Source organism: Mustelus asterias, chromosome 30 (genome assembly GCF_964213995.1).
Source record: "Mustelus asterias chromosome 30, sMusAst1.hap1.1, whole genome shotgun sequence".
NCBI classification, from domain to species: domain Eukaryota; kingdom Metazoa; phylum Chordata; class Chondrichthyes; order Carcharhiniformes; family Triakidae; genus Mustelus; species Mustelus asterias.
Window position 1 is genome coordinate 12,439,295 of NC_135830.1, and position 23,585 is coordinate 12,462,879.

The 23,585-nt window shown below is 43.1% G+C and overlaps 4 non-coding genes and 1 gene segment (V, D, J or C); 3 read left to right on the forward strand and 2 right to left on the reverse strand.

Moving 5' to 3' along the window:
- Window positions 1–23,585, reverse strand: part of LOC144481024 (Ig heavy chain C region-like) — a 369,241-nt gene that overhangs the window by 286,904 nt on the left and 58,752 nt on the right.
- Window positions 3,432–3,504, forward strand: trnat-ugu (transfer RNA threonine (anticodon UGU)). The gene has a single exon. It is a non-coding gene; the product is annotated as a tRNA-Thr (tRNA).
- On the forward strand, window positions 4,757–4,830 carry trnas-gcu (transfer RNA serine (anticodon GCU)). The gene has a single exon. It is a non-coding gene; the product is annotated as a tRNA-Ser (tRNA).
- On the reverse strand, window positions 5,441–5,514 carry trnac-gca (transfer RNA cysteine (anticodon GCA)). The gene has a single exon. It is a non-coding gene; the product is annotated as a tRNA-Cys (tRNA).
- On the forward strand, window positions 17,113–17,185 carry trnat-ugu (transfer RNA threonine (anticodon UGU)). The gene has a single exon. It is a non-coding gene; the product is annotated as a tRNA-Thr (tRNA).

Genomic DNA, 23,585 nt, shown 5'->3' on the forward strand with positions numbered 1-23,585 from the left:
ATATATAGAGACAATGAAAAACAGAAATAGCGAGTGGGGTAGACATCCACAACCCAAGAATGAATAACAATAATCACACAGCCAGCTGTCTCTACCAACAAACATGGGGTCCTCTAAACTGGTGAACAGAGATAAAGTGAATGGCCACAAGCATATTCACCTTTTAATGTCTTGATTTTCTTGTGTGAGTGTTGTGTTGATAGATTGCCTGCACTGTGTGCTCAGGTTCCCCAACCAAATCCCACGGAAACTAATCCCAACGTTTGCGCTGAAAATACATTTATAAAACCTATGACTTGTCCAATACGAAACAACAGCTGATTGAGGGATCGAGTCCGGCATGTGAACCCGAGAACGCTCACACGTTTGTAGATGTTTACTCCCCAGGCCCGAGTCATACCCCTCGTCCAACGAGCCGCTGCTGAGGATGTTGTTCAATGAAAATATTTCCATTGACATCCAAAGCTGCTCAGACTTCTGCAGTGAAAGGTGAAAATGCTGGAAAAACTCAGAAAACCAGACAGCTTGTGTGCACAGGAAAACAAATCTGATATTTTAGCTCCATAACCCTTCATTGGGAACAACTGGGAATTTTTAGAAATGTAGGAAGTTTTAAACAAGTGTTATCCAGCAGCATAACAAGAGGGTTTGAGGCCTCTTGCCGGGTGTAAATCAGGAGAGATTAAATGAGGGAAATAAAGAAATTTAAAGTAATTAAACTACAGAATGGGGCCATTCCTCAGTCCCTTACAGGACTCAGTTGTGTTGTGGATGAAGGGGAACCTGTGGATGTAATGTACGTAGATTACATTGGAGCCACAGTGATGAGTTGGTGGGTTTGAAAAATTGAAAGTTACACTTAGGAACATAGAATTAGGAGCAGAAGTGGGCAAATTCAGCGCTTCGAGCCTGAACCATCATGCAATCAGTTCATGACTGATCTCTCCCTGTTCTCAAATCCACTTCCCTACCTGTTCCAATATCCCCTCATCCCTTTTATTATCAGGAATATATCTGTCTCTTTCTTGAAATCATTTAATGATTCAGACTCAACCGCGCTATGCGGTAATGCATTCCACAAATTCACGACCCTCAGTGAGAAGCAGTTCCTCCTCATCTCAGTTTTAAATCTACCACCTCTCAACCTATACATTTGACATGGTGTTCCCGATTGCGCATAAGAAAAAAGATTTTACTTCCTTCAATCCTATTTAGAATTTTATATACCACGATCACTTCAGCATCTTGTGGGAGTATTTCACCTCACTGTCGATTTCATGTCCCAGCAAGCACAATCGGTGTTGTCATTAGCTGAAGCAGTCACTGATGTTCCATCCAAACTGGACACATTAAGGGATATATGGTAAGTCATTTTGACAAACACAGTTCACCCGTGGCCCTGGGAGTCCAGTGGGTTGTATTCAGTACTCCCCAGTGTTGTTTGTTTTCAATTCCCGCTCAGAGAACGATTATTTATAGCTCTCAGCAAACTATTTAAAAATAACCTGATTTACTACCTGATCGAACGCAGATCGACTAATGTCAGCCGAGTGAGTTTTGCAAGTCTACATCACAGCTGGAAATGTCACATGTGCAACAGGTCAAGAACAAACACAGTAGCAGAAAGATAGTGATGGGCTGCAAAGCGCTGACAATTGAGATGGTGATGGAAGGTAACATTTGGATGGTAAAAAGGTCAGATTTTGGCGTTCACACTGAATTATTCAACTTTCCCCTCACTCTGCAACGAAAATATTTGGAAAAGGTTCTCTCTCGTTTCAAACAGTCGGAAGTGAAATTAATAACTGGAAGTGGAATGTCTGTTGTATGTTGTCACTGATTGAATGTATCACTGGGGTGGAAACAGAAGGTGCGATATTGCAACAGAGACTTGCTTGTTGTGAATGTAGTCTGGCTTGGCGCGAAAAATAAAGCAACACGTGCAGTGTGTGGAAAGCAAGTTGTAAAACAGGCGAAAAGCAGCTGGTTAGAGTCTGACACTTTCACTGCTGTTTCGATTGGTCGTCTGGTAATGGAGAATTGTTGCTCTCATCCAAACCGTAAAATCAAATGTCAGTTATTGCCTTGTGGAACATATAAAACACAATCTCGCCTCATGTCCTGAAGTGAAGACTGAGCAAATTCAACAGGAGGTTTTTTCTTGTCATTTCTGGCAGGATGTTGGGAACCAGACAAGGTTCAGGGCAGTTTAAATGGTGCTGGTCCTTCACTGCAGCTCATTCTGTTTCTGACTGGATGTGATTCCTGCTTGTTACAGAGTTCAGGATAAATTGATTCAGTGAAGGAGCAGGCTCAAGCCAACTGATGGACTGTCGCAGCTCCATTGCTGCTAATTTCAATAACGATACCAGTAAAGGACACAACTGCTTACATGGTAACGTAGCCGAGTAATCTAAGCCAGTGGCTGAAGGTCCAGTCTTTACGGAGTTGTTGTGTTCGACTGCAGCCACTGCCAGAATGGGTTTGAGTTTTGGTCCCTGCAGTTGAAGTCCAGCATTTCAGATTGAATGCAAGCGTTTGTGCCGTGTCGTTGTTGGCATGAAGAAAGAGGAGCGACATACCAATGTAAACAGTTGTTGAGGTAAAGGAACGAGTGTGGAAGGACTAGAGCAAATTATCGTGGATTCTGGAATCGGAAACAAAAAGAGAAAATGCTGGAAAATCTCACCAGGTCTGGCAGCATCTGTCAGGAGTGAAGAAAGCTGACATTTCGAGTCCAGATGACCCTTTGTCAAAGCTGGGAGGAGTGGAGCTGCTCCGATGGAGAATACAAACGGGAACACCGGTTGAATGGCTGTCTGTCGAAATAAACAGCAGGATTGCAAACATTGAGACTGCAGTCGCGGGCCAGGGGATGGATTGGGATTTTCTAACTGAGGTTCAAATCCTGTCATGTGCGCTTCCCGTCATTCCTCATTGTGAACTTTTTTTTATTTGAAAGTTATTGGAAATGAAGCAATGGGTGCAGAGATGATCAACTCACTCCATATTTTTCACATCAGCGTCACTGAGGGTCCAGTGATCAGCGTCGGCGCCGTAACGCGGTTTCGATTCCCAGTCACGGAGTGAATAAATTTTTGTTCATTTCTTCATTCAATAAAAACAGCGTCCGTGAAGAGAACAACAAGCTAAATCTTCCAGCTGGATGAACTTGTATCAGAGCTGGAAAAATCAGAGGTGTAACATTAACGATAAACACTGAAGAAGAACCACATGACACACACAACATACATGTCAAGTACATACACAATACACATGTCAAATCATGTCACTTTCAACTTCTGTCTTTTAACTTCCGGCTCTCCACCTCAGACATTTCCACATTCATCAAAAATCTCCGTCCTCAAACCCCATCCTGGTCCTCAATCCACGGATAATGCTGCACTTAGTGGCAGGTCCTTACAGCATTTGGCTCCATAGCTCAGTGGTTAGAGCACTGGTCTTGTAAACCAGGGGTCGCGAGTTCAATTCTCGCTGGAGCCTACTGGCAAAATTTAGCTGAAAGAAGCTGTCGGAAAGGGGAAGAGAGTCTAAAAGTCAAACAAGAGATAAGTCGAGGTTCAGATCGTGTGTGATTTTGGAAAGCGAAAAGATATGTCCTTCTTCGTAAAAAAATCGAAAGAGCAGGACATATTTGAAGAGCTAAAAAAGGTTAGTGTCGATATTGAGAATAGAATAGATGCGTTTGTACAAGGAATGCATAAAGCTGGCATGTAGGTGCAGGCAATGATTGGAAGGAAACTTACATTTTAGTCTTTATTGACGGCAGACTGGAGTCCAAGTATAACGAGGTGTTGCTGCAGTTGTACAGAGTTTTGTTGAGACCACATGTTGAATATTCTGTGCAGATATGATATTCACATTTAATAAAGGGTTTATTTGCATTGGAAACGGTGCAGATAAGGTTCAGCAGATGATCCCTGGGATGAGGGAGTTGTCGTCTGATGAGAGGCTGAGTAAATTGGGCTGAAAGTCTCTGGAGTTTGGAGGAATGAGAGGCGATTTCATTAAACCTACACAAGTCTGATTGGGTTTGACAGGGTGGAGGCTGAGAGATTTCTTCTGCTTGTCGGGAAATCTAACCCACGGCAGTACAGTCTCAGGAAAATGGGCTGATCATTTCGGCCTAAGATAAGGCGAAACTACTTCACTGAAATGGTTGTGAATCTTTGAAATTCTCTATGCCAGACAGTTATGGAAGCTCCATCATCGAATATATTTAAGGTTGGGATAGACAGGTTTCTGGCCTCTCGGGGAATTCAGGAATATGGGGAGCTGGTGAAAAACTGAGTTGTACCCCATGATCAGCCATAACAAGCTATTTTATTCAAATAACCAAGAACTTTAAGTAAACAAGTAAAACATGTTAATTAAGGTACTGCCCTTCATTGACTGGAAAGTGCTTTGTGACGTCCGCTGGTCGGGATAGGTTCTACATAAATGCAAATATTTCATGATCTTCAATCCTAGTCCCCTGTTACTGAGCCCAGTCAGTGGGAACAGTCTGTCCCTCCCTGCTCTATCAAACGGCCGTTTTCCATGTTAGAAGCGATGAACCATTACACCACAACAACACTGTGGGGTAAAATAATAAAATATACATGTTTAGATTTGTAAACGATGCCATCATTTGGTCTTTCTGTGTCAGGTTTGGTGAAAATTGAATTGGCATGGAACTTGCAGCCAACACGCTGTCACCCTGATTTAGGATGCCATGTAAGCTTCCGTCGTGTCAGTCTCTGTGGTGCAATTGGTTAGCGCATTCGGCTGCTAACTGAAAGGTTGATGGTTCGAGACCATCCAGGGACGGGGCTTTCATTGTCTCTCGGTTTTTGAGTGTCACTGAGTCCTTGGGCAACACTAAAAAAAAACTTATCGTGTGTTTCTGCCTCTACTGTTAGCCGACGTTCGTTTATTGAACATTTATCTCCAACATCTTATTTGTAACAATTGATATATTTCAAATATTATTAAACTCAATAACTGAACTCGAAACTTTAACCCATGTTTGATCTTGGCTTTCCATTTTCCTGCACACTCCCCTTCTTTCTCAGATTTCTCAGGAATCTGTCTGTCGCAACCTGAAATGTGTTCAATAAGGAAAATACACAGCAAGTCGGCAAAGATCAGTGGAATGAGGACTGAGTTAAACTTTCACCAGAATGCTGTTTTTGTAATTGCAAAGTCCTGAGGTTGAGAGCAGATAGTTCACATGGGAAAGGGCTGTTTGATAGAGCAGATAGGGACACACTGTTTCCACTGACGAGGGTCAGTATCCAAAGGATTGGGATTAAAGATAATTAATGAAAGACCGACTTGTATTTATGTCGCGCCTTTCCCGGTTGCTGGACGTCACAAAGCGCTGTGCAGCCAATGGAAGACAGTTCCAATTGAAAGAAAAGTATCAGCGAGACAAGGAAGAGGGGATTCGGATTTGAACCGAGGACCTCTTGATCTGCAGTTAAATGCTCTACCGCTGAGCTACACCCCCTCAGTTGCAAGCTGATTCACGGGATCCAGCATATTCTTATTAAGTGTGGAGGGGGATCGAGTGGTCAGACTGCATCCCGCTTTGTCTCAGAGTTACTGGTTTCTGAGTGAAGTCGGAGAGCTTAGTGTTTAAGTTAGCGAGATGTTTTCTTGTGATTTGGCTGAGATTTGGATCCAGGTCGAGGAGATATTTGTGTCAACCTAATCGATAAAATCTACCCCATTGTCATACAGAGTTGTATCCCATCTCTATTGGCAGCGCTTTGCAGCCTATCACGGCCTTTCACTATCTGTGTTTATTCTTCAACTGTTGTCCATGTGACATTTCCAATTCAGACACAGAATTATAGATCTAACTGCACTGCTTCTGACAGAGCTGTTTTCGATCAGGAAGCAATTCAGGTTTGTTGAACGGATTATGAAAAACTTTAAATCTTAGCATATCGAAGCCGATCTATGACTCTGAAAGCGCCGAATCCTAAGCACTGGACCACCAGAATTTCATCTTCCTGATTCTCCCAGAAACTGAGTACAGGAATATGCACAGTGCCAATTACTCACGGTTGCACTCACCTTCCAATCTTGTGCATGTTGTTCAGCTTTGAAACTGTTCATATTTTCACATTCGCTTCCAGTGTGATGAAAGCGGAGCTGTGATAAGCTGAACCTTTTCAACAGATTAACTACAATAAGGTTTATAAGAAATGTTACTCTTTGAATGTGGTGAGCTACAGTGAAATTTAATGCAGCAGAAGATAGCTCACTCATTTTGACAGGAGGTGCCAGCAATTGCAATGTAAATATGATGTCGAGATACGGGCGTTGGACTGGGGTGTGCACAATAAGAAGACTCACAGCATAATGTTAAAGTCCAACTGGTTCAATTGCTCCGATAATAAAATAAATTTGCTTTATTTTATCAGCGCCCCGAATGCTCTTGATTCCAAATCGATCCGGTGTTGTGAGACTTCTTAATGGAAATATTAATTGTTGTGGGTAATTGACAGGATTGTGGATTGGGGCAGATTTTTCCTCCCTGCTGTTCAACCTGCCACAAGTATCGCTCCCGTTTTAAATCAGGAAGCAATACCCACTCTCCTTAATTCATGTGTTGCACGAGAGCAATGAATCATCATTCCCTGACCGGGATAGAACCCAGACGATGGCATTGAAGGCGGCGAATTCTAACGACTAGGCCAACGAGGAAATTGAGGCACCCTGAGCATTATTGAGCAAGTGTGCGTGCCTGCGTGTGTGCGTGTGTGGGTGGGTGCGTGCGGGTGGGCAGGCAGGCGGGTGTGTGCGTGCGTGCGTGCGTGGTTAAGGAGAAAGGTCTCGTGCTCCAGGGTAATCTCTGATGAATGAAGCCGTCGACCTCTTTATCGCTGTGCTTTTTGTGTTCTTGAGCAATCGTCCTCTGGAGCTGATGCAATGAGGCCAGGAGATTAACTCACTGCATCGTCCGCAATGTCATTGCAGTGCGATTTGATGAAAGCTGTTAATTTTATAAAAATCATCTTTTTGCGAATTGTAAATCAAATGCCCTTCAGTGCCCGGTAAGAATTCTCACCAGCGAAAAATGCAACAGGTTTATTTGGAATCTCTACCTTTCGGATCGCAGCTCCTTCATCACTCACACTGAGGGTTCACCACATCTTTCTGCCGTTGAATGAACGCAATCGATATCTCATCAATTCCCCGGTATCCTGAGTCTCTGACACTGATTTCCATAGTACACTGCTTTAAATCTTTGTTTTCAATGTGAAATTAAGCGGTTTGTTCCATGTGAAGGATTTACACTTCTCCCCTTCTGGGATGATGGTGACGTAGTGGTAAAATCATTGGAGTATGAATCCCGTGGCTCAGGCTCACAGGTCACGATCCCACCACAGTCTAGAACTGAAACGGAAGTGAAAGCTCGTCTCAGTAATGAAGCTTGTTTTCTGATTGTCATGAAAACTCATCTGGACCTTTTGCAGAAGGAAATCTGCCATTCTTCCCCTTTCTGGTATCCATTGGACTCCAAACCCAAGTCAGTGTGATTGACTCTTAACTGCCCTCTGAAATGGCCCAGCAAAATACGCAGTTCAGTGGGAAATAGGGGTGGACAACAAATGCTGGCATTGATAATGGAATATATATTGCATTAGCAGCATTTTATGAAATGATTAATTCTCATTTTGTTTCATTTCATGTCAAACAGGGTGACATATTCTGGTGTCTCATTATTTAAAACCGCAGCCCTTTAACTGTTCAAACAGGTAAGGTTCAGTCAGAGAAAAGTGATCCACTGTGATCCCAAGCAAGGTATTGTAGTTGCTGCAAATCCCACCTCAAAACAGAAAATGTTAGAAGCACTCATCAGCTTCAACAGCTTCTGTGGAGAGGGAAAGAGAGTGAATGATTCAGGTTGCTGATCTTTGACCCTAACTGGAAGAAATTGGTGATTTAATGGTTTACAAACACGCACAGAATCAAGGAAAATAGAGAGGGAGAGGAGGAAAGAACAGACGGTCTTTTGATAGGATGGAAGGCTGGAGTGACTGAATTACAATGGAGATGATTATTGTTCCCACTGACACAATCGCGCCGATCTGGGTTTAAATCTCACAATAAATGAGAACAAAACCTCTCGCTGAGTTCAGCGCTAAACTCCCCGCCTTCCAGTGAACAGGAGGCGGTTTTCAGTCACAAACCCACAACTGTGAGATAAACAACATCGAAAGGAGAAAGACTCAGTTTGAGCGGTGACACTTCTGGAGGAACGAAGATCGGGAATTCACCCAAGAATGGGGAAAAGTTTAAAACGATGACGCCCAACGTGAGGCTAGAACCCACAGTCCTGTCATTAAGAGTCATATGCTCTACCGACTCAGCTCGCCAAGCACATGGATCAGGTTGGTTTCCATCACCTAAAATGTATGGAGACAAAAATTGTTTTTCCAACTGGTGTCGATGCTTGCTCTGATTTCAAAGTTTACAATGAATCGACCTACAGAATCCCCAAGGTTCCTATCCCTTCCTCTCAATCATCAATTACATCATTCACATCTTGCAATGCTCAGCTTCACCTCTTCCAAACATTCCAAAATCCTCTTAAACAATTCACCTTTTTTTTGTTCATAATAAACTAGCCTGGGGTGGGGGGGAACAGCGTCTCTAGCATGTACACTGTCAAACTGTTTCCCAGTTTCAGACTTTTCAATAAGATCACCTCTGATTATTCTAAACTCCAGAGCTTATCCCACTGAATCTCTGCTACCAGGAGAAACGCAGAAATCAATTCAGTGAAGCTCGGATGCACAGAGACAGCGAATGAATGAAGAGAGCAAGGATCAAAATCGGTCAACGTAACAAAAACACAGTCAGAGACACTGACAGATTCTGAGGGAGATATATAGAGACAATGAAAAACAGGAATAGCGAGTGAGGTACACATCCACAACCCATGAATGAATAACAATATACACACAGCCAGCTGCCTGAACCAACAAACATGGGGTCCTTTAAACTGGAGACCAGAGATCAAGTGAGTGGCCACAAGCATATTCACCTTTTAATGTCTTGATTTTCTTGTGTGAGTGTTGTGTTGATAGATTGCCTGCACTGTGTGCTCAGGTTCTCAAACCATATCCCACGTAAACCAATCCCACCGCTTGCACTGCAAATACATTTACAAAACCTTTGAATTGTCCAATACGAAACGACAGCTGAATGAGAGCTCTCGCTCGGCCTTTGAACCCGGGATATCTCGCAAGTTGATGATGTTAACATCCTCAGCCCGAATCATACCCTTCGGCTGGGGAAGTTGTGCAATAAAAATATTTCCATTGCCATTCAAAGCTGCACAGATTTCTGCAGTGAAAGGTGAAAATGCTGGAAAAACTCAGGAAGTCAGACAGCTTGTGTACATAGGAAAACAAATCTCATATTTTAGCTCCATAATCTTTGATTACTACGGGGCATGGTAAGAAATGTAGGAAGTTTTAAACAAGTGTTATCCAGCAGCATAACAAGAGGGGAGACCTCTAGCCAGGTGTAAATCAGGAGAGCTTAACTGAGGGAAACAAAGAATTTTAAAGTAATTACAGCACAGAATGGGGCCATTCCCAAGTCCTTTAAAGGACGCAGTTGTGTTGTGGATGAAGGGGAACCTGTGGATGTAATGTACGTAGATTACATTGGAGCCACAGTGATGAGTCGGTGGGTTTTGAAAATTGAAAGTTACACTTAGGAAATAGAATTAGGAGCAGAAGTGGGCAAATTCAGTGCTTCGAGCCTGAACCATCATGCAATCAGTTCATGACTGGTCTCAAATCCACCTCCCTATCTGTTCCAATATCCCCTCATCCCTTTTATTATTAGGAATATATATGTCTCCTCCTTGAAAACATTTAATGATTCAGACTCCACCGCGCTATGGGGAAATGCATTCCACAAATTCACGACCCTCTGCGAGAAGTAGTTCCTCCTCATCTCAGTTTTAAATCTACCTCCTCTCAACCCATATATTTGACCTGTTGTTCTCGATTGCCCCATGAGAAGAATCATTTCGTCAACGTTCAATCTATCAATTCTTTTTAAAATTTTATATACCCCGATCACTTCAGCATGCTGTGGGATTATTGTACCTCACTGTCGATTTCATGTCCCAGCGAACTCAATCGGTTTTATCATAAGCTGAAGCAGTCCATGTTCCATCCAAACTGGACATATTAAGAGATGTATGGCAAGTCAATTTGAAAAACACATTTCACCCGTGACCCTGGATGTCCAGTGGGTTGTGTTCAGTACCACCCCAGTGTTATTTGGTTTCAATTCCCGATCAGGAAACTATTATTTTTTACTCTCGGCAAACTATTAAAAATAAAAGCAGATCTCCTAAAATCAACCGAGTGAGGTTTGCATGTCTACATCACAGCTGGAAAGGTCACATTTGCAACAGGTCAAGAACAAATATCGTAGCAGAAAGACAGTCTATCACTGCAAAGCTGCAAAGCGCTGACGATAGAGCTGGTGATGTAAGCTAACATCTGGATGATAAATCGGTCAGATTTTAGCGTTCATACTGAATTATTAAACCTTTCCCTCAGTCTGCAACGACAATATTTGAAAAGGTTTCTGTCCAGTTTTGAACCGTCGGAAGCGAAAGTAATAACTGTGTGTGGAATGTCTGTTGTCTGTTGTAATGGACTCAATAATGGACAATAAAGTCGGTGGAGTTGTAGACAGTGCGGAGGGAAGTGGCAGGTTACAGAGGGACATAGATAAGCTGCAGAGCTGGGCTGAGAGGTGGCAAATGGAGTTTAATGCGGAAAAATGTGAGGTGATTCACTTTAGAAGGAGTAACAGGAATACAGAGTTCTGGGCTAATGGTAAGATACTTGGTAGTGTGGATGAACAGAGGGATCTGGGTGTCCATGTGCATAGATCCCTGAAAGTTGGCACCCAGGTTGATAGGGTTGTTAAGAAGGCGTACGGTGTTAGCTTTTATTGGTAGAGGGATTGAGTTTCGGAGCCAGGAGGTCATGCAGCAACTGTACAAAACTCTGGTGCGGCCGCATTTGGAGTATTGCGTACAGTTCTGGTCGCCGTATTATAGGAAAGATGTGGAAGTGTTGGAAAGGGTGCAGAGGAGATTTACCAGGATGTTGCCTGGTATGGTGGGAAAATCGTATGAGGAAAGGCTGAGGGGCTTGAGGTTGTTTTCGTTAGAGAGAAGAAGGTTAAGAGGTGACTTAATAGAGGCATGAAAGATGATCAGAGGATTAGATAGGGTGGATAGTGAGAGTCTTTTTCCTCGGATGGTGTTGGCTAGCACGAGGGGACATAGCTTTAAATTGAGGGGTGAGAGATATAGGACAGATGTTTGAGGTAGGTTCTTTACTCAGAGAATAGTAAGGGCGTGGAATGCCCTGCCTGCAGCAGTGGTGGACTCGTCAACGTTGAGAGCGTTCAAGTGGTCATTGGATAAACATATGGATGAAATTGGAATAGTGTAGATTAGAGGGGCTTTAGATTGGTACCACTGGTCGGCGCAACATCGAGGGCCGAAGGGCCTGTACTGCGCTGTAACGTTCTATGTTCTATGTTCAATATATCACTGTGGTGCAAACAGAATGTGCCATTTTGCGGTAGAGGCTTGCTTGTGGTGAATGTGATCTGGCGCGAAAATTAAAATAACGCAAGCAGCGTGGATAAGGAAAAACTATAAAACAGGCTGGTCTGATGGTTAGAGTTTGACACTTTCACTGCTGTTCAGATTACAGGTCAGGAAATGAAGATTTGTTGCTCTCATCCAAAGCATAAAAACAAATGTCAGTTATGGCCTGGTGGAAAATATAAAACACAATCTTTCCTCGTGTCCTGAGGTGAAGACTGAGCAAATTCAACAGGAGGTTTTCATGTCATATCTGGCAGGATATTGGGAATCAGACAAGGCTCAGGCAGTTTAAATGGTGCCGGTCCTTCACTGCAGCTGATTCTGTTTCTGACTGGATGTGATTTCTGTTTGTTCGACAGTTCAGGATGAATTGATTCAGTGAAGGAGCAGGCTCAAACCGACTGATGGCCTTTCTCAGCTCCTTTGCTGCTACTGAATTTCAGTAACGTTTTCAGTAAAGCGCAGAATGGTTACGGGGTAGCGTGGCGGAGCAATTTAAACCAGTAGTTAGGTCCCATCTCTGTATAAGCTGTGGGTTCAACTCCCGCCATTGTTCGAGTGGGCTTGAGTTTTGGTCTCTGCAGCTGAAATCCAGCAGTTCAGATTAAATGCAGGAGTTTGTGCCGTGTCGTTTTTGTCAGGAAGAAAGCGGAGACACAGACCAATGTAAACAGTTGTTGAGGTAAAGAAGCGGATGTGGAAGGAGTGGAGCAAATTATTGTCGATGCTGGAATCGGAAACAAAACGGGAAAATGCTGGAAAATGTCAGTAAGTCTGGCAGCATCTATTATGAGAGAAGAAAGCTGACGTTTCGAGTCCAGATCACCCTTTGTCAAAACTGGAAGGAATTGAGTTGCTCCGACAGAGAATACAAACGGGAACACAGGCTGAATGGCTGTCTGCCGATATAACCACAGGATTGCAAACATTGAGTCTGCAGTCCCGGCCCAGGGGTAGATTGGGATTTTTTAACTGAGGCTCAAGGCAGACAGCTTGTGTGCAAATCTCTCACATCAGCGTCTCTGAGGGTCTCGTGACCGGAATCGGAGCCGTGACGTGGTTTCAATTCCCAGTCACGGAGTGAATAACATTTTGTTCAATTCTTCATTTCATGAAAACACGCCTCATAGCGTTTGTGAAGGGAGCAATATCTAAATCTTCCAGCTCGATGAACTTGCATCGGAGTTGGAAAAGTCAGAGATGCAAGGATGCTACTGGGACTTGATGGATTGAGTTATAAGGAGAGGCTGGATAGACTGCGAGTTTTTTCTCTGGAGCGTCGGAGGCTGAGGGGTGATCTTATAGAGGTCTATAAAATAATGAGGGGCACAGATCAGCTAGATAGTCAATATATTTTCCCAAAGGTAGGGGAATCTAAAACTAGAGGGCATAGGTTTAAGGTGAAAGGGGAGATATACAAAAGCGTCCAGAGGGCCAATTTTCTTCACACAGAGGGTGGTGAGTGTCTGGAACAAGCTGCCAGATGTAGTTGGAGAGGCGGGTACAATTTTGTCTTTTAAAAGGCATTCAGATAGTCACATGGGTAGGATTGGTATAGAGGGATATGGGCCAAATGCGGGCAATTGGGATTAGGTTGGGGGTTTAAAAAAAGGCGGCATGGACAAGTTGGGCCGAAGGACCTGTTTCCATGCTGGAAACCTCTATGACTCTATGAATCCATGTAACACTAACGATAAACTCTGAAGAAGAATCACACAACAAGCACAACATACATATCAGATACACACAGAGCACACATGTCAAATCATGTCATTTTCAAGTTGTGGCTTTTAATTTCCTGCTCTCCACCAAATCAAAATCTCCACCAGATCAAAAATCTCCGACCTCAAAACCTATGCTGCTCCTCAATCCACTGATAATACTACACGCAATGTGAGCAACTTGCAGCGCTTTGCTCCGTAGCTGAGTGGTTAGAGCCCTGGTCTTGCCAAACCAGGGATCGTGCCTTCAATTCTCGCTGTCGACCAAGCTTAGTTGATGGAAGCTGTGGGGTGGAATCCAACAGACTGCGAGACGAAACAGAGAGTTGTTATGAGTGAAGGGGCAGATCAGGTGCAAACTTGAAAAGCGAAAAGTTATTCTTCTCCATAAAAAATAGAAAGAGCAGGATATATTTGATGAGTTGAAAAATGTAAATATTGATATTAAGAATAGAATAGATTCGTTGGTACAAGGAATGCATTCAGCTCGCATGTAGGTGCAGCAGGTAATTGGAAGTGAAATTACATTTTGGTCTTTATTGCCGGCAGACTGGAGTCCAAGTATAACGAGGTGTTTCTGCTGTTGCACAAGGTTAGTGGAGACCACATGTTGAATATTCTGTGCAGATGTGATAGTCAATTTTAAAAAGGGATGTGCTTGCATTGGAAACGGTAAAGAGAAGGTTCAACAGATTGCTCCCTGGGGGAGTTGTCCTGTGATGAAATTCTCTGGAGTTTAGAAGAATAAGAGGCGACCTCATTAAACCTACACCGCTCTGATTAGGTTTGATGGGATGGAGGCGAAGAGATTGTTTTTTTTTGTCCTGTCATGTCCGCTTCCCGTCATTCCTTATTTTTATTGAAAGTTATTGGAAATGAAGCAATGCATTCCACAAATTCACGACTCTCTGCGAGAAGTCGTTCCTCCTCATCTCAGTTTTAAATCTACCGCCTCTCAACCTATACATTGGACCTGTTGTTCTCGATCGCCCCATAAGAAAAGAAACATCTCGCCTACGTTTACTCTTTTCAATCCTATTTAGAAGTTTATGTACCCCGATCACTTCAGCATCTTGTGGGACTCTTTCACCTCACTGTCGATTTCATATCCCAGCAAACACAATCGGAGTTGTCATTAGCTGAAGCAGTCACTTATGTTCCATCCATTCTGGACATATTAAGGGTTATATAGTAAGTCATTTTGAAAAATACAGTTCACCCGTGACCCTGGGGGTCCAGTGGGTTGTATTCAGTACTCCCCAGTGTTGTTTGGTTTCAATTCCCGCTCACGAAACGATTATTTATCGCTCTCAGCAAACTATTAAAGAATAACCTGATTTACTATCTGATCGAAAGCAGATCTACTAATATCAGTCGAGTGAGTTTTGCGAGTCTGCATCACTGGTGGAAATGTCACCTGTGCAACAAGTCAAGAACAAGTATAGTAGCAGAAAGACACTGATAGGCTGCAAAGCGCTGACGATAGAGATGGTGATGTAAACTTACATTTGGAAGGTAAATTGGTCAGATTTTAGCGTTTACACTGAATTATTAAACTTTTCCCTCACTCTGCAACGAAAATATTTGGAAAATCATCTGTCCATTTTCGAACCGTCGGAAGCAAAAGCAATAACTGTGCGTCGAGTGCCTGTTTTGTGTTGTCCTTTACTGAATACATCACTGTGGTGGAAATGGAAGGTGCCATTTTGCAGAAGAGACTTGCTTCTGGTGAATGTGGTCTGGCACGAAAATTAAAATAACAAAAGCAGCGTGGATAAGGAAAAATTGTATAACAGGCTGGTCTGGTGGTTAGAGTTTGACACTTGCACTGCTATTTAGATTACAGGTCAGGAAATGAAGATCTGTTTCTCTCATCCAAGCCGTAAAAACAAATGTCTGTTATTGCCTGGTGGAACATATAAAACATAATCTTTCCAAGTGTCCTGAAGTGAAGACTGAGCAAATTCAACAGGAGGTTTTCATGTAATTTCTGGCAGGATATTGGGAACGAGACAAGGTTAAGGACAGTTTAAATGATGTCGGTCCTTCACTGCAGCTCATTCTGTTTCCGACTGGTGTGATTCTTGTTTGTTACACAGTTCCGGACGAATTGATTAAGTGAAAAAGCAGGCTCAAGCCAACTGATGGGCTCCTTTGCTCCTTTGCTGCTAATGAATTTCAGTAACGTTTTCCGTAAAGGGCTGGCCGTTTAACATGGTCGCGTGGCGGAGCAGTTTGGATCAGTGGTTTAACGCCCAGTGTATGTGCAGCTCTGAGTTCGAGTTCAGCCGCTGTCAGAGTGGGTTGAAGTTTTGGTCTCTGCAGCTGAATTCCAGCAGTTCAGAATGAATGCAGTAATTTGAGCCGTGTCGTTTTTGGCAGGAAGAAATAGGAGAATCAGACAATGGTAAACAGTTGGTGATGTAAAGGAGCGAGTGTGGAAGGAGTGGAGCAAATTATTGCTGATGTTGGAATCGGAAAAAAAAAGGGAAAATGCTAAAACATCTCAGCAAGCCTGGCAGCATCTGTGAGGGGAGAAGAGCTGAAGTTTCGCGTTGAGATCAGCATTGGTCAAAACTGGGGAAGGATTGGAGTTGCTCCGATAGAGAATACAAACGGGAACACAGGGTGAAAGGCTGTCTGCTGCTATAAACGGGCATTCAGCCTTGGATCTTCAGGTAAACGTTCTCCAAGGCTGCCTTCACGACACACGACAGCGCAGAGTCGCTGAGCAGAAACTGATAGCCAAGTTCCGCACACATGAGGACGGTCTAAACCCGGATGTTGGATTTACGTCACATTATCAGTAACCCCCACAGCTTGCCTCCTGGACTTGCAGAATTTCACTAGCTGTTCTGTCTGGAGACAATACACATCTCTTTAACCTGTGTTGAATGCTCCCTCCACCCACATTGTCTGTACATTTAAGACCTGGCTGGCTGTAGAGATTTGCATTCTAATCAGTATTCTGTAATTTGATTTCTGTGTCTGTTTGCACTCTTTGAGAACAGATATCCACTCCATCGGACGAAGGAGCTGTTCTCCGAAAGCTTATGGTATTTGCTACCAAATAAACCTGTTGGACTTTAACCTGGTGTTGTGAGACTTCTTACTGTGCTGATATAAACAACAGGATCGCAAACATTGAGTCTGCAGTCCGGGCCCAGGGGTAGATTGGGATTTTCTAACTGAGGCTCCCGCTTCCCGTCATTCCTCATTGTGACTTATTTTTATTGAAAGTTATTGAAAATAAAGCAATGGGTACAGAGATGATCAACTCATTGCAAATCTCTCACATCAACGTCAGTGAGAGTCGAGTGATCAGGATCGGCGCCGTGACGCGGGTTCAATTCCCACTCACGGAGTGAATAACTTCTTGCTCAATTCTTCATTTAATGAAAACACGCCTCACAGGGTCTGTGAAGGGTGCAACATCTAAATCGTCCAGCTGGATGAACTTGCATCGGAGCTGGAAAAGTCAGAGATGTAACATTAACGATAAACTCTGAAGAAGAATCACATGACAAGCACAACATACATGTCAGATACACACACAGCACACATGTCAAATCATGTCACTTTCAAGTTGTGTCTTTTAACTTCCTGCTCTCCACTTCAGACATTTCCACGTTCATCAAAAATCTCCGACCTCAAACCCCATCCTGTTCCTCACTCCACTGATAATGTTACACATACTGCGGGCAATTTCTAGCATTTGGCTCCATAGCTCAGTGGTTAGAGCATTGGTCTTGTAAACCAGGGGTCGTGAGTTCAATTCTCGCTGGAGCCTGCACGCAAATTTCAGCTGATGGAAGCTTTTGGGTAAAGGCGGACAAAGGGTAGATCAGGTGCAATTTTGGACAGCGAATAGATGTTCTCTTCTTCGTAAAAATAGAAAGAGCAGAACGTATCTGAAGAGCTGAAAATGATACTGAGAATTTTCTACATCAGTATATAGAGGTGCCAACTAGAGAGGATGCGATATTGGATCTCCTATTGGGAAATGAGTTCGGGCAGGTGATGGATGTGAGTGTGAGGGAACACTTTGGATCCAGTGATCATAATGCCATTAGTTTCAACCTGATCGTGGATAAGGATAGATCTGGTCCTCGGGTTGAAGTTCTGAACTGGAAAAAGGCCAAATTTGATCTAATGAGAAGGGATCTGGGAAGTGTGGATTGGCACAGGCTGTTCTCTGGTAAGGATGTAAATGGAAAGTGGGAGGCCTTCAAAGGAGAAATTTTGAGAGTGCAGAGTTCGTATGTTCATGTCAGGATTAAAGGCAAAGTAAATCGGAATAAGGAACCTTGGTTCTCGAGGGAGATTGTAACACTGATTAAGAGGAAGAGAGAGTTGTATGAAATGTACAGGCAGGAAGGAACAGATCAAATGCTCGAGGAGTATAAAAAGTGCAAGAAGCTACTTAAGAGGGAAATCAGGAGGGCTAAAAGAAGACATGAGGTTGCTTTGGCAGACAGAGTGAAGGAAAATCCAAAGAGCTTCTATAGGTATGTTAGGAACAAAAGGATAGTGAGGGATAAAATTGGTCCTCTTGAAGGCCAGAGTGGTAGACTGTGTATGGAACCAAAAGAGATGGGGGAGATACTAAATGATTTTTTTGCATCCGTATTTACTGAGGAAACGGGCATGGAGTCTACGGAAGTAGGGCAAACTGGTAGGGAGGCCATGGAACCTTTACAGATTAAAGGGGAGGAGGTGCTCGATGTCTTGAGGCAAATCAGAGTGGATAAATCCCCAGGACCGGACAGGGTATTCCCACGGACCTTGAGGGAAGCTAGTGTTGAACGTGCAGGGGCCCTGGCAGACATATGTAAAATGTTAGTATTCACGGGGGAGGTGCCGGATGATTGGAGGGTGGCTCATGTTGTTCCGTTGTTTAAAAAAGGTTCCAAAAGAAATCCGGGAAATTATAGGCCAGTAAGTTTGACGTCGGTGGTGGGCAAGTTATTGGAAGGTGTGATAAGGGATAGGATCTACAAATATTTGGATAGGCAGGGCCTTATGAGGGAGAGCCAACATGGCTTTGTGCGTGGTAAGTCATGTTTGAACAATCTATCAGAGTTTTTCGAGGAGGTTACCAGGAAAGTGGATGAAGGGAAGGCGGTGGATGTTGCCTACCTGGATTTCAGCAAGGCCTTTGACGACGTCCCTCATGGGAGGTTAGTTAGGAAGGTTCAGTCGCTAGGTATACATGGGGAGGTAGTAAATTGGATTAGACACTGGTTCAATGGAAGAAGCCAGAGAGTGGTTGTGGACAATTGCTTCTCTGAGTGGAGGCCTGTGACTAGTGGTGTGCCGCAGGGATCGGTGTTGGTCCATTGTTGTTTGTTATCTATATCAATGATCTAGATGATAATGTGGTAAATTGGATCAGCAAGTTTGCTGATGATACAAAGATTGGAGGTGTAGTGGACAGTGAGCAAGGTTTTCAAAGCTTGCAGAGGGATTTGGACCAACTAGAAAAATGGGCTGAAAAATGGCAAATGGAATTTAACGCAGACAAGTGTGAGATATTGCACTTTGGAAGAACAAACCAAATTAGGACTCTGAAGAGTGCAGTTGAACAGAGGGATCTGGGAATACAGGTACAGAATTCCCTAAAAGTGACGTCACAGGTGGATAGGGTCGTAAAGACTGCCTTTGGTACATTGGCCTTTATAAATCGGAGTATCGAGTATAAAAGTTGGAGTGTTATGGTGAGGTTATATAAGGCATTGGTGAGGCCGAATTTGGAGTATTGTGTACAGTTTTGGTCACCTAGTTACAGGAAGGATGTAAATAAGGTTGAAAGAGTGCAGAGAAGGTTCACAAGGATGTTGCCGGGACTTGAGAAGCTGAGTTACAGAGAGAGATTGAATAGGTTGGGACTTTATTCCCTGGAGCGTAGAAGATTGAGGGGAGATTTGATAGAGGTGTATAAGATTTTGATGGGTATAGATAGAGTGAATGGAAGCAGGCTTTTTCCGCTGAGGCGAGGGGAGAAAAAAACCAGAGGGCATGGGTTAAGGGTGAAAGGAGAAAAGTTTTAAGGGAATATTAGGGGAGGCTTCTTCACGCAGAGAGTGGTGGGAGTGTGGAATGAGCTGCCGGATAAAGTGGCAACTTTTAACATTTAAGAAAAACTTGGACGGGTTCATGGATAAGAGAGGTGTGGAGGGATATGGTCCAAGTGCAGGTCAGTGGGACTAGGCAAAAAATGGTTCGGCACAGACAAGAAGGGCCAAAAGGCCTGTTTCTGAGCTGTAATTTTCCATGGTTCTATGGTTCTAATAGAATAGATGCGTTTGTACAAGGAATGCATAAAGTTAACATGTTGGTGCAGCAGATAATTGGAAGGGAAATTACATTTTGGTCTTTACTGCCGGCAGACTGCAGTCCAAGAATAACGAGGTGTTGCTGCTGTTGCACAGGGTTTTGTTGAGACCACATATTGAGTATTCTGTGCAGATATGATAGTCACATTTAAAAAAACGATATTTTTGCATTGGAAACTGTAAAGAGAAGGTTCACCAGACTGCTCCCTGGGGTGAGGTAGTTGTCGTCTGATGAGAGGCTGAGTAAATTGTGCTGAAATTCTCTGGAGTTTCGAAGAATAAGAGGCGATCTCATTAAACCGACACAACTCTGATTAGGTTTGATAGGATGGAGGCTGTGAGATTTTTTTCTGCTGGTCGGGGAATCTAACCCAGTGCGGCCCAGATAAGAGGCTGATCATTTGGGGCCACGATAAGGAAACGCTACTTCACTCAAAGGGTTGAGAATCTTTTACATTCTCTGTACCTGACAGTTATGTATGCCCCATCATCGAGCACATTTAAGTTTGGGAAACAGGTTTCTGGTCTCTTGGGGAATTCAGGGATCTGAGGAGCTGGTGGAAAAACGAAGTTGCAGCCCAAGATCAGCATGATGGTATTGAGTGGTGGAATAATCTCGATGGACCGAGTGGTCTGCTCCTCCTCCTATGATTCACGTCAGAATAAAAACAGAAAGAACTGGAAGTTCTCAGCAGGGCTTGCAACAAATGTGGAGCAAGGCATGGAGTTAAGGTACCGAGCCCAACATGACTGTTTTCAAACCAGTAACTGAGTGTGAATTATAACAATTAGCACAACATCGAGACGAGGAATTGAATTGGATCCAGGCAGTGAAAGCCCTGAGTTTAAACTGCTGCATTATTTCTGTCGGAAAATTGTTCAGGAAAGTTTGCTGCCAACTGAACGGGTGGAGGTTTGAGAGCACCCCAAGACAAAAAAACTATTGCTGTTTCTCCTTATATTCCCGAAGTAGAAACACTTTGTGTCCTTCTGCAACAGGGAAATAGTGTCCAAACTTTGCCAGTCTTGATGTTATTCAGTAAATTGTCATACAAATCGATCTATGAATATTCATTTAAAATGAAACGAGATACATTGGATCATGCTGCTGTACTTTTCCAACCTATTAGAAATATCGGTTTACAGTAGCTGATAGAAATTGATGCTGCGGTTGCAGATATAGAACTGGAAGCCTCCATCACAACGATTGATTCCACTGTCTGGTTAAATGTTGATCAGTGAAAATTTCAATCATTCTTTTCTGTGTCACTACGGATAGTGAGTCAATAAGCAATATTCACTCAACATAGCCAGAATCAGTCAATCTTTCTCGCAACTTTCAAACACGTTTTTATTCTCTGTACCAATTGCCATTGAGGTATACGAATAAGTGAATGCAGTTGGTGATGGCAAAAATGTGCTTACCCTCTCGGGGAACACAATCATATTGATGCACACACAAGGTAGGAATGGATTCCAAAGGCATGAATTCATGAAAAGAAAAAGAAAATCATGTCTGACTAATTTATTAGATTACTTCGAGAAGTCCCTCCAGAGTGGATCGAAGGGGACCAGTAGATGTATTGTTTTTGGACTTACAGAAGGTGTTCGACAAGGTACCTCACAAAATGTTAACTCATAACATAAGAGCCCATGATGTTGGGGGTAGTATATTTGTAGGTAGAGAATTGGCTGATGGCAGGAAGCAGCAAGTTAGGATAAAGGGTTTTCAGTTTGGTGACGTGTAACAGTAGGGTTCCAGCGGGATTAATACTGGGATCACAACTGTTTACAATAAATGTTAATGACTTGGAGGGAGGAAGCAAATATATCGTAGCAATATTTTCAGACACAAGAAGAGGTGGAAAGGCAAATTGCGACAGGGATACAAACGGTTGATATCGAGATTTTGACAGGTTATCGAAGTAGTCGAAAAGCTGGAAAATGAAATTTAATGCGGGGAAATCTGAAAGTGTTCAATTTGGATGGGAGAACAAACGAACAGAGTGCTATGCAAATAGGGAAACTGGATAACACTGCCACACAAAGGGACTTAGGGGTACTTGTGCATGAAACACTGAAAGTTAGCAGGCATGTGCAGCAAGTAATCAAGAAGGATAATGGGATGTTGACTTTTATTTCAAGGGTGTTGGAGTATAAGAGTAGAGAAGTTTTGCTGCAGCTGTAAAAGGTATTGATGAGACCACATCTGGAGTTCCGTCACCAGCTTTGGTCCCCTTATTTAACGACATATATATTTCATTGCAGGTAGTTCAGGGAAGGTTCACAAGGCTGATCCCGAGTATGGAGGGATTGCTTTATGAGGAAAGATTAAACAGGTTGGGACACTACTCATTGGAATTTAGAAAAATGACATGTACCCTCATTGAAACATAGGATTATTGAAGGTCTTGAGAGCCTAAATGCTGAGAGTATGTTTCCGCTCGTGGGAGAGTCCAGGGACAGAGGGCATAGTTTCAGAATGAACGAGTGCTAATTTATGAGTGAGATTATTTGTTCTGTTAGATTCAACACCCTGACATATTCCAGTGTAAGATGTCTCACAGGTTAAAGACCAACAGGTTTATTTGAAATCACGAGCTTTCAGAGTGCTGTTCCCTCATCAGGCGAGTCACCTGTTGGAATTTAACCTGCTGTTGTGAGACTTCTTAACGTGTCCACACAAATTCAACGCCAGCATCTCCACATCACGGATCCTCCATAGTGCATAGACACTTAGAAACGAGAAGCAAGTGTAGGCCATTCGGTCCTTTTAACATGCTCCGCAATTCATTTTGATCATAGTTGATTATCAAATTCAAAATCCTGATCCTGCCCTCCATCTATATCCCTTGATCCCTTCAGCCTAAAGAGCGACATCTAGGTTCTTCATAAAATCACACAACGTTTTGGCCTCAACTACTTTCCTGTGGTAGTTAATTCCATACATTCACCACTCTCTGGGTGAAGAAATCTTCTGCTCACCCTTACCCTCAAACTGCGACACTTAGTTCTGGACTCTCCCATCATCGGGAAAATTCTTTCGGAATCTATTCTGTCGAATCCTAGAGAGGGAGCATAGCAAAGGTTTAACAGGCTGATTCCTGGGATGGCAAGTTTATCAGATGAAGAGAGACTAAATCGGTTAGGATTGTATTCACGAGTTTAGAAGAGTGGGAGGGATCTCATATAAACTTATAAAATTCTAACAGGGTTAGGCAGGGTAGATTCAGAAAGAATGCTCCCAGTGATGGGGGAGTCCAGAACTAGGTGTCATAGTTTGAGGAAAAAGGGTAAGCCTGTTAGAACTAAGGTGGGAAGAAATTTCTTCATTCAGAAGGTGGTGAATGTATAGAATTCACTACCACAGAATGTATTTGAGGCCAAAGCGTTTTCTGATTTCAAGAAGAAATTAGATATAACTCTTGGGACTAAAGGGACCAAAGCGTATGAGAGGAAGGGGGAATCAGCATATTAAGTTTGATGATCAACCATGATCAAAATGAATGGCGGAGCAGGCTCGATGGGCCGAATGGCTTATTCCTGCTTCTAGCTTCTATGTGTCTATGTCATCCTCTTAGAATTTTATCAGTTTCAATGAGATCTCCTCTCACTCTTTTGAACTCCAATGAATATGATTCTAACTGATTTATTCTCTACTGAAATGACAAACCTAACATCCCAAGCAACAGCCTGGAAAACCTTTTCTGTGCTCCCTCTATAGCAAGGACGTCCTTTCTCGTATAAGGACGTCAAAGCTACACACAATATTCCGGGTGTGGCCCCAACAATGCCCGATAGAATTGCAGCAAAACATCCCTATTCCTATGCTCAAATCCTCTTGCTATGAAGGCT